Consider the following 10,998-nt stretch of genomic DNA (forward strand, 5'->3'; position numbering starts at 1 on the left):
CTCAAGTCGGCAGGTTGCTGAATCATCTCTCCATGTGCTGCTGGTGGGTGAAGGGTTACACAAATAACCTAGACTCTGTCCTTCCTCCACTACCTACTTTCCAGCTGTATCTGAGTCAAGTCACCCAACTACTCTGAGCTTTATTTTTCCATACATATAATGGGATCATAACCATGTCTGCCTGCTCAAAAGGCCTGTGAAAGCTCGGTAAATGACCAGGAAGGAAGGTTAATAAGTGAGGCTTGAATCTTAAACGGCATCCCTGTTAGCAAGAGGCCTCAAAGGGCTTTTATTTCTGAATCTGGGTCTAATCTTGTACCTATATTTGAGAGTAAGGTTTGCTACATGTACTCTTGAGGAATTTGTGGTTGAAGCTTCAACCCAACACACACACACATGCACATCACATACACATACACAACCACACATACACAAACACATATATACACACACAGACTCCCATGCACATGTGTATACACATATGTACACCCATAAATACACACATACATTCACATACCCCAAAACACATAATGCACACATAGATACACCCACATACACATATACAAATGCATAACATGCATACATACATACATGTACATGTACATAGGAACACACATAAGTATACACATATACATAACACATATTATACACGTGCATATAGATACACAGACACATGCCTGCACAAATGAATACTCACACATGTATGCACACAAATGTACATACACACACACACACACCCTTCCCAGATACCTACAACACAGCACAGCCTCCTGGACTCCTGTGCTCCCCACAAGCCCCAGTTGCCTGGGCCCTCTCCGGTGGAGTCTCCATCCCCTGGGGGCCGCCTCATGGTTATAGTCTGGGCTGTAGTGATTCAGGTATTCTTACAGACTCCCCTGTGAGCATCTTCATTCTCTCCACCCATCCTTCTGGGCCATGGACCTGAGAAGGCCTGAGATTCAAAGCAATGAGCAGACTTTCAAGGCTGCTCAGAACTAGGACTGCCCCAGGAGCTCAGAGTTAAAGTATCCTCCTCTGTACCTCTTCCCCTACCCTCTGTCTGCTTGGCTCCCAAGTGCTGCCCTGCTTAATTCTTAATGGAAATTCCATCCCCTTTGCAGGCTTTAGCTGGCTCGGGGAACCCAGGCATGAGCCAACAGCAGACTCCACCCTAAGAGAAGGGGGCCTGCCTGGCCATATAAGCACATATAAATGTTCACATACACATGGGCAGAGACATTCACAGAGCCAGAGTCTTCCCCAGACACAGCCACACACTGAAGGAAAGCAGGACTTTAGTTACTAAGTTTACACATAGTACTCAAGACCTTTGCCTTAACCACCCTACCAGCACCAAGTTCAGTATCATTCCCATTTTACACACAAAGAAACCGAGGCAGGGGACTCAGTAGCTCACGTGAGGCATGCAGTGACCAGCCTTACACATGAGCATCAGGAGCTGTGCAGACAGGAACATGCTCATTGCACTCTGCCACCACAGTGACTGCAGCTGTCATTTCCATTACACAGGCAGGGAATACTGCAGGTCAAGTGGCTCAGATCAGACGTCATAGTTGGTGATAGAAAGGGTGTGGTGGCTTCAAAGTGAAATACCTCTCGGAAGGGTCATGTTTTTGTACAGACAGGTGTTCTCCAGCCTTGGTACTGTTTTGGAAGGCTCTGGAGCTGTCAGGGGTGGGTCCTAGCCTGAGAAGTAAGTTGTTCGAGGACCGGCCACATGGGTTAGAGCCTAGCCCCACATTTAGCTAGTGTGATCACTCTGGTTCTCTGCTTCCTGGTTCAGAGTTGTGGTGTGAGGAAGTTCCACTCCACCTGCTCCTCAATGCCTCCCCCACCATGGTAGACTGTACCCCCAAACCATGAGTCCAAATATTTCTTCTCTTAAGCTGCTTCTTGCCAGACTTTTGGTGACAATGACCAGGAAAAGTAACTAAAATAAAGTCACAGAGATGTTCATGGGGACCCACAAGGATGCACAGGAGACTCACATACCCTAAGTATAATCACAGATACCTTAGGCCACCTAATCAATTAGGAATCTGGGTCTCATATCCAGAGCTGCATCAGGCAAATGGCTATTCCAGCCTAACTCCAGGCCTTTGTCTTCCCAAAGGGGCTATCCTCCATCCACCAGTTTACATGGTGCTTACATGGTGCTTCTAAAAGCAGAGTGGATTCCCAAATGGATGAAAGACTTGAGGTTTACCATGTGCTCAGCCAGGTCCATAGCCAACACCTAGGCTTGATCTGGGTCCAGCTTTCCCTACATGTTCTGCCTTTTTTCTAAGAGAAGGCCCAGCACTACCACACCCTTCTGATTCATCCACATGCCAAGGAGCCCTGGGAGAATATAGGTGAGCCCTGGGCTGCTCACGAAGCTCCCAACCCCCACAGTGTGAGTTCTGCACACTTAGATGAGGCTGGAGGGAGCCCACGGGAGCTCACAACATGGCAAAGGAATATCACCATCATTCAACACAGAGCCGTGCTCGGGCGAGATGTTAAAAAGGAGGGAGGGCTCAGCAAGAGAGATTCAGGGAAACCGTCAAAAGCCTGAAGAGCTGAGAGCAGACATGCGCAGAAGCCAAGATCAGTCGCGTTCAGGAACGAACGTGGGTGCTGCCTGAAGTTTCCCTGCTTTGCTAGCAGCATCTACAAACTGGGCAGGAGATGTGCATTCTCCCAAGCAACCACCAAAAGATCATGCCCAGCGAGGCCTGAGGATGACTTTGCATGGCAGCCTGGATTAAGGGGTTTGTAACCCTCAATATCCTTTGTCTAGTTACTCTGACCAAATATCTTAAAAAGCATCTCAAGGGAGAGTTGGTCATCTTGGCTCACACACAGTTCAAAGGGATAAAGTTTATTATGATGCAGGATATTTGGTTTCAGACCCCTGGACAAGGGGGGTTCATATTTTACATACCAAAGCAGACCTGACCTCCAGGTTCTCTCAATATCCCTCAGTCCCAACCTGGCATACCCTGCCCCCAACTCTGAACTTTCCAGCCCAGTGGCTGGGCTGCCCTTCCCCCAGAGACTCTTCCCTATATAATATATAATCCAGACATTTTGGTCTCTCCTCTCTCTCTCTCTCTCTCTCTCTCTCTCTCTCTCTCTCTCTCTCTCTCTCTCTCTCTCTCTCTCTCTCTCTCTCTCGGTGTGCACTCTTTCTATCTCTTCACCCTTCCCTCTCTTTGCCTCCTCACGACAATAAACCTCCCCATGTATACCTTAATCTGGCTTAAATTGGCTCATTTCACTGGTAAAGAAATAATTTATCACAGAAGGTACAGTAGAGGACTCTGTTCTTTTTAGTGGGAGCTTACAGCATGGCAGAAGCTGGTCCAGGGTGGCAGCAGTGAGCAGTTGGTACTCCTTACCTCCTCACATCTTGGCAAGAGAGTTGACACAGGTGGGACCAGGTTATAAAACCCCAAGGCCCACCCCTTGTAACCTACTTCCTCCAAAAAACAGCAACACCAGCTGAGGCCAACTATTCAAATACATGAGGCTGCGGGGGTGGGGGTGGGGGTGCCTTTCACATTCAAACCACCTCCTATAATCAGATCAGGAAGTGCAATGATGCAGGCAGTGGCTCTGGGAACAAAAGATTCGTCCAGAAAATTGCATTTCTAAGGAATTTGTTTGGAATTATACTTAGGAACCACTGCCTTCTAAAACAAGAGAAAGTGAGGGGTCAGTTCAGCTCAAATCTAAACTTCCAGCCTATCTCCCAAGTAAAGACTTGTCCAGTCTTGAAGACAGTTAGTTCTTTCCCATATCCAATCCCTCTGCCAGCTTCTGTGACTCCCCCTGTTGGTGGCTGGTTGATTTTCCTGGGCTCTCTAATGTCCTCTATGTCTCAGCATTCCTAATGACAAAGATACTATATTCTACTCTGTCTTCCACCAGCAGAGAGAAGGTTATCCAGATGAGGACATTGCATAGAAATAGCTTTGGACCAGACCAGCTTTCAGGACTGATATCAGAAGAGATATCAGAAGGTTACAGTGGCAGCAGCTGAGCTGACAGCTCGACCCACAGAGAGGAGAGGGGGACCAGGATTCTGTTACTCAGTTGCAATCTCCTGTCCTGGATCTCTCCTGAATCCCTGAGAGGCACACAGAGAGATATTGCTCAGGATCTGGAAGGGATGGACGGGCAGGTATTCACAGAGGACAGAGAGAAGTGCATATGAACAGAGTCCCAGACAGGCCAGAATGAACACAGTGATACCAAGGAAATCTAGATCCCTGTCTTGGGGTTCCTATTCTCATTAGTAAAAGAATTTAAAAGTGAATTCAACAAAAGCCCCAGACAATTTTATTAGAGTTTAAAAGAAAGAAGATAAACAAACAAAAACACAGGGCAGGCAATCCGTAAATCTTAGCAGCTTCTCAGAGAATAATGGATGTGAGAAGAAGAAAGCCATGCCATTTGAGGCGCCAGCATGGAAGACAGCCACATAGCAGCAGCAGCCAGGAGACAGGGGTAGGGGAGTTGTAGGGAAAGAGCAAAAACCCCCAAGGTATAGAAAAAGTATACTTAGGTTCTGGCCAGCATCCCAAATGAAAGGGACAGAAAAAAATTTTAAGTTTATTCAGAAAGATGGGCAGACCAGTCAAACCTCATGGCTGTGCAGTAGAGACTGTGAAAAGCAAGGAAGGAAACATCTACTCTCCCATTAAAGGAATAATTATTTCTCCTAGCCCCTCAGCCTGGGCCTAGGTGAACCCAGGCCATTAACCTTGTCAATTAGAATGCTAGGCCCGACCATCATCCAAGATGCTACTCTCTTGACCAGAAGATGTTTTTCTTTAAAGGGCTTTTGTTGTTCTAGCAGCTCACCAATCTTTCCAGCCTGACTCCGCACCTCCTCAAGAGAGAGATGTGCCCAACTTCCATCACTAGTGTGAGAATCTGTGATTTAATTAGAGGGAGAATAAGAAGACCTTCCCCAACACCCCCCCACCCCCACCCCCTGCAAAGTCTCAATCCTGGATATTACAACCTAGGATGTGAAACCTAGGTCTCCTCAGAGCTTCAGGGTCAGCAGGTAGATGGTGACCTGGAGTCCCAAGTACACTCCTCTTTCCAAGGAGGACAGCAGTTCTCTTATAGTCAGAGATCTGAATCCAGACAGCATCTGCTTAGATTTCTAGGTTCTTGTGTCTCAAGGCAAGGAATTGGACCAGGTTCACAGGGTCACATGGATAGTGATAGAGACAGAGATAGTTTATGGAGAAAAGAGCAAAAGGAAGAAAGGAAGGAAGAAAGGTGGAACAGAGGGAGGGAGGGAGGAAGAAGAAAGGAGGAAGGAGGAAGGGAGGGAAGGAGGAAGGAAGGAAGGAAGGAAGGAAGGAAGGAAGGAAGGAAGGAAGGAAGGAAGATAGAATGAAGAAAGGAAGGTAGGATACTCCTGAGAAAGAAAAAAGACCCTAGAGCTAGAACAGGAGGCTTGGTAGACTTTAAATGGGTTATTTACATACTGCCTGCCTTCTCTAGGAAATCACCTCTCCCAGACTGCTTTGTTATAAAGAGCCCGGGTGGTGATGGGTTTTCAACCTCTCTCTCTCTCTCTCTCTCTCTCTCTCTCTCTCTCTCTCTCTCTCTCTCTCTCTCTCTCTCTCTCTCCCTCTCTGTCCCTCCCCCTTCCCTCCCCCTCTCTCTTTCTGTATCCCTTCTTCCCTCCCTTTCTCCCTCCCTCCCTTCCTCTCTTTCTCCTTCCCTCCCCCTCCCCATGCCTTAAACTGCTGCCAGGATTTCACATTCTTAGCTTGAACTTGGCCATGGTAGGAGTATTTATTTACACCACAGACCTGGGCAAATACTGCTTAGTCTCTCTCTGCCTCCTTATGCTTTGGAAAACCTGTTATTAACTACTTACTGGCTCCACAGGGGGCCCTGCAGGTCTCGGTTTCTAAGCATCCCATAAAAATCCTGATGCAGACTTACTTTGAGAGACAAGGATCAACAAAGACATTCCATCTCAAACCCTCCATTTGACAGATAGGGAAACTGAGGCTTGGTGAGAGGAAACGTCTTGGCTTAGGTCACTGTGTGTGATCACCTTTTGTGTAATCAGGATGGTCAGGCTGATGATAGTCCTTGGGTGTCTGACTCCTTAGTTTGGAGGGAGACCTGAGAATCTGCCTGTCTGATGGGATGCAGGCCACTCTTAGAAAACCACCACTGCAGAGTTGCATACTTGAGTGATTACTCCCATTTGGCATCTTGTCTGAGGACAAGGCATAGTGGAAGGAAAATGAAAATGACAGGCATCCTGGATTCTTCTTTCCACTAACTGGGTCTGTGTCTGCAGAGTAGAGGGTGAAGGTGTGCTTTAACAAGCCTTCCAGATAATTCCAATACCCACTAAATTTTGAGGGACTCTGCTGTAGCAGGAGGGGCTTCCATACCCCAAACACAGAGGCCTCAGCTTCTGACACACAACAGACCACCAACTAACACCTGTGAAATCATTCAAGCCTGGCAGAGGAAATATCTTCCCCGTGTGGCAGAGCAGAGGAGGGCTAAGATCACCCATGAACAACATGCAAATAGAAAAGGGGAGCCAAAGAAAACCCATCCAGGCATGGGTCCTTTAGGATGTTCTCTGGGAAGTTCATTTGCACTCCTCATTCATTAGACCCGATAGCTACACTCTTAGTTTCTGCCCTATTGTTCTGAAGAGATGTCATGACCAGGGCAACTCTTACAAAAGAAAGCATTTAATTGGGAACTCACTTACAGTTTTAGAGGATGAGTCCATGAGCATCACAGCAGGCAGATAGGTTTGGCTCTGGTGCAGTGGCTGGGAGCTTTACATCCTGATCCAGCAAGCAGGAGGCAAGGAGACACTGAGCCTGACATGGGCTTTTGAGACCTCAAAGCTCACTCTCCATTGACATACCTCCTCTAACAAGCCCATACCACTAGCGCCCTATTCTAGTTTTGTTTCTATTACTGTTGATAAACTATCTGAACAAAAAGCAGCTTAGGGAATAAAGGGTTGATTTTAGCTTACAGTTCCAGATCACAGTCCATCACTGCAGGGAAGTCACAGTGGCAAGAGCTTGAGACAGCTGCTCACATCAAACCCGTAGTCAAGAATAGAAAGGGGGACTGGAAAGATGGTTCGGAAGTTAGGAGAGCTTGCTGCCCTTGCAATAGAATAGACTTCAGTGTCCAGTTCCTAGCACCCATGCTGAGTGTCTCACAACTGCCTTACTCCAGCTCCAAGGACCCTCAATACCCTTCTGATCTCTGTAGATTCCCCCCAGGCACAAATAATAAAACCAATTATTAAAATGAGCAAAGAACTGAATGCATGCATGTTTAGTGCTCAGCCAACTTTCTCTGTTCTTACACAGTCAAGACCTTCATATCCAGAAATAGCTACTCACATTCAGACAATTAAGACAATTGCCTAAGACGTGCCAACCCAATGTTGACAGACAATCCCTCAGTGAGACTCTCTTCCCAAGTGGCTATCGGTCATGTCCAATTAAAACTAATCATTCCAGTCCTGTTAACTGAACCCAAGCAAGAGCAAGGGAATCTAGCTAATGTGGTCCAATGACATGCTCCTCATACACAGATCAGAGCTGGAAGCTATGGGAAAGGATATACAATATGAATGAGTAACAGCCAGAATCAAGAGAAAGAACAAAACTTCCAGTGTCTCTAAATTCCCAGTCTACACTCAACTAAAGCACACAACATTCCAGAAAGCTTCTAAAATTGCCATAGTGATCTTGAGGGGCCCAGATTTATAGCTTGTGGGTAAGGGTCTGTCCTACAGGGAATCAGGAGCTTCGGTTATACTACTGTGCATATCAACAACTGCAATGGGAGTGTTCAAAAACGTTTAACAGGGAGATGAAAAATCTAACAATTTGAATACTTCAAAAGCCTTAATGCCAACCCTATGATTCATTATTAAGAACGGATGGGCTATTGCCCAGAAAGGATCTCTCCCAAAAGAAAAAACAAAAAAAAAAAAGCCACCCAGCCTAGGAATTTGTAGGAAGGAGAGGGAAGGGGAGGGAGAGGGAGGGGGAGGGGGAGGGGGAGGGGGAGGGGGAGGGGGAGGGGGAGGGGGAGGGGGAGGGGGCAGGGCAGGGCAGGGCAGGGCAGGGCAGGGCAGGGCAGGGCAGGGCAGGGCAGGGCAGGGCAGGGCAGGGCAGGGAAGGGAAGGGAAGGGAAGGGAAGGGAAGGGAAGGGAAGGGAAGGGAAGGGAAGGGAAGGGACATTGATTTACTTTAAATTCTATGAAATTAGCACTATCCATAGATTGAAGGTCTACCCTCCAGAATTTACTCATGCCTAATCTCCATAAGAAAATGGAAGTGGCCTGAATAGATGGCTCAGCACTTGCTGCACAAGTGGGAGGACCTGAGTTCAAATCCCCAGAGCTCATATAGTTAGGTGAAGTAGCATATTCTGTAATCCTAATGTTCCTACAGTGATATGGGAGGTAGAGACAGAGGAATCGAAAGCTTAGAGGCCAGCTAGCCTGGTATACACAGTGTCAAACAACTATAGAGACCACAGCTCAGCCAAGGTGGAAGCAAGAACCAACATCTGAGCTTTTTCACTGCCTTCCACCTGTGCACCATGGTACATATGTACCTGCACCCACACATACAAATACATACACACACACACACACACACACACACACACACATGGGCACACATCATAAACTCATAGACACACAAGTTTCAATCCACAATGCTAAGACCATCCAAGAGTACAAACATTCCCAAGCAACTGGCTACTTCAGAACATGGTGACTTCACTACTGCTGGATGAAATCCAGCCTAGCAAGAGTTAAGAAACAAAGGTCAGGCTTTATGAGCATCATTTTGGGTACAACTGTGATTAGGGCAAAGTCTTGGACTTTGAGTGTTCACAGACCAGTAATAGAGAAAGATCTGGTGCAAAGACAGTTAGGAGCACAGAAGATTTAGGATGTCCATCATAGAAAGAAGAGCACCTATGCAGACAATCCTGGGTATTTGGGGGAAATCTGTGAGAGCTCTCCTCTGATGGACACTATTCTCTCAGGGAAATAGGAAATAATACGGGTGATGGAGAAGGTTAGGGATGAGGAGACAGCAGGAGATGGAAGTAAGTGGAAAAGTGAATGACTATAGGCATGTAATATGACAATGTGATTTCCAGGCAGCACTAAAGACCTAATTAAGGCTCCTGGACTCAAGAAATTTAAAATGAGATAATCATATGACTGTGTGTTTACCTTCTGCCTTGAAGGTCCTTAGTCCAGTTGCTGAAAACTTCTCTAGCACATTCTGAAGATGGACACCTCCAAGGACAGGCTGACTATCACTGTCTGAGACCGACCCTGTGTTACCCTAAGTAGAGATGACTAAAAGTACTTCCATGTTGAGCTGATATTGTCCCCCAGTCTGTTCTGCCCATTCATAAGCCTGAGAGCCTGCTGCTGATGGGCATGACCTATGTAGCTCTCTCTATCCCTGCATCTGCTCATTCTGAAACTCATTCAGAATGTGGCCCCATATCTAAATGGTGAAGCTGGAGCCGACAACTACACTACACAAGTAGGAATGTGAAATGGTGCATTGCCTATAAGTCATTTCACTAGGCAGTGCCACTACTAGGAAAGATAAAACTTGGTACCGGGCGTGGTGGCGCACAGTGAGCCTTTAATCCCAGCGCTCAGAAGGCAGAGGCAGCGGATTTCTGAGTTCGAGGCCAGCCTGGTATACAAGGTGAGTTCCAGGACAGCCAGGGCTACACAGAGAAACCCTGTCTCGAACCACGCCCCCTCCCAAAAGACTTGGTATCACAGTAGATATAAATTAAATTAAGAAGATCCCAGATTGGGCCCAATTACATTCCCTAAAGGAATAAAGATGATTATTTTGGAAGAATTTTGCTCCACATATGATTATTACAGTATTTTTATGAATTTCTGGAAACAATTTCTATGTGTTTAAGGAATTGAATAACCTAATGCTGGCACACATGTTTAATAGAAAGTGAAAAAGAAATTTTAAAAATGAAAAATAGAAGAACACAAAATAGAACAGGAAAAATATACACTGGGAAGGGGAGCCTCTTCAGCTCTTTTCCTATTGCTGGATGTGCTATTCTAGGGGAAAAAGGGTTTGTTCCAGCCCACAATTCAAGGGCATCATCAATTAGGGTGGGGACATGAAGGCAGCAGGAAGTTGCAGCAGCTGGTCACATCACAACCACAGTCAGGAGGAGAAAGTGGTACACACCTCTGCAGCTCTGCCCACTTTCTTCACTTACACAGTCCAGGATCCTAGGTAGGGAATGGCACCACCCACAGTGAGCAGGTCTATCCAGGATCTATGAGATAATCCCCACAGCCCTTCTCAGAATCCTGTTTTCCAGTGATTTCAGATTCTGTCCGGTTGATAATTAAGACTAACCATCACAGGCAGATTTCAAAGAAGTAGCTTTTTTTTGTGTGTGTGTCTTGTTTTGGTTTGTTTTTTTTTGTTGTTGTTGTTGTTGTTGTTGTTTTGAGACAGGATTTCTCTGTATATCCCTGGTTGTCCTAGAACTCACTCTATAGACCATGCTGGCCTCAAGCTCAGAAATCTGCCTGCCTCTGCCTCCCAAGTGCTGGGATTAAAAGTGTGCACCACCACTGCCCAGTAAGAAGTAGCTTTGATATGATCTATTTTTTTGTAAATATGTACATAAGATATTTTTTAAAATCTTCCTGTACACCCCTATCTGCTACAAGGAAAATCTGTTAAATTTTTCTTGACTTTATGTAAAATTAAAAGAATATTTGTACAAATGCATGTCATTTAGCAAAACAATCTGATGTTTTGATACATTCGCTGATGTGTAATGCCAAATCATAGTAACTAGCACATCAGTCCAGCTTGCGTCTTTAATATTTCTCTATGGTAAGGCATTCACACACACAAAGTGATAGTGCTAACT

Source organism: Mus caroli, unplaced genomic scaffold (assembly GCF_978045245.1).
Source record: "Mus caroli unplaced genomic scaffold, Mus_caroli_1 scaffold_8, whole genome shotgun sequence".
Classification (NCBI taxonomy): Eukaryota; Metazoa; Chordata; class Mammalia; order Rodentia; family Muridae; genus Mus; species Mus caroli.